Below are 803 nucleotides of genomic sequence, written 5' to 3'. Positions count from 1 at the left end.
AGGGAGCAGCCGTCAAAGGCACTCGCTTGAATGCGGCGTCTGTCCCAGCAAAAAGGACATTATTTTTCTTCCTTTCTTTCCTGTGGGATCGGGTGCACACACACACACACACACACACACACACACAGGGATCCAGTTGGCATTTGTTATTGGCGTGAGCAAGTTTTAAAATCGCGGGTTTCGCACAATCATTATCCCATGTGTTCCTGGTGGAAGCAAAGCAGAGATGCGGGAATCAGGGGATTATTCTGGCGATAACCAAGGATTTATTTTTTTTTGCAATTGCACCTCGTCTGAAATATAACAAAAAAAAATCCCGCCTCATATTTCTCCCCGTAACAGACCTTTATTTCCCAACAAGTCAGAGTTACAGAATAAGAGAAGTGTTGGCCGCACATTGACATTAACACTGATCATTTCTTCTTTGAAACATCTCGACTATACGAAAACATATGCAAAACTACTGGTTGCGATTGTACTACTTAACATTATTACGATTTGTTTGCAAATGTTGAGACACAATCGTCCTGTTTGTTAAGCATTCAAAATAAATAGTACATCTCGCATGAAAGTATTGTATGGTTTATCTTTACTTCCATCAAGAAACAATGGCATCTGTCGCGAGATGAAAGTTTTGTTTTACTTAGTTTACTTTGTTAAAGCCTTCTCTTATTTTTAGGAAAATACAAATAATAAATGTTAAATATATTACGCTAAGACCAACACAATGATTTCTAAAGTGACAATTACTAGTGATTATATTTCCCTGTTTTCCCTCAATAATGCCTCACCGTTAGTATTTC

Source organism: Callorhinchus milii, unplaced genomic scaffold (assembly GCF_018977255.1).
Source record: "Callorhinchus milii isolate IMCB2004 unplaced genomic scaffold, IMCB_Cmil_1.0 Scaffold2, whole genome shotgun sequence".
Classification (NCBI taxonomy): Eukaryota; Metazoa; Chordata; class Chondrichthyes; order Chimaeriformes; family Callorhinchidae; genus Callorhinchus; species Callorhinchus milii.
The sequence above is the reverse complement of the archived record's forward strand: the minus strand, read 5'-3'. Positions refer to the sequence as shown.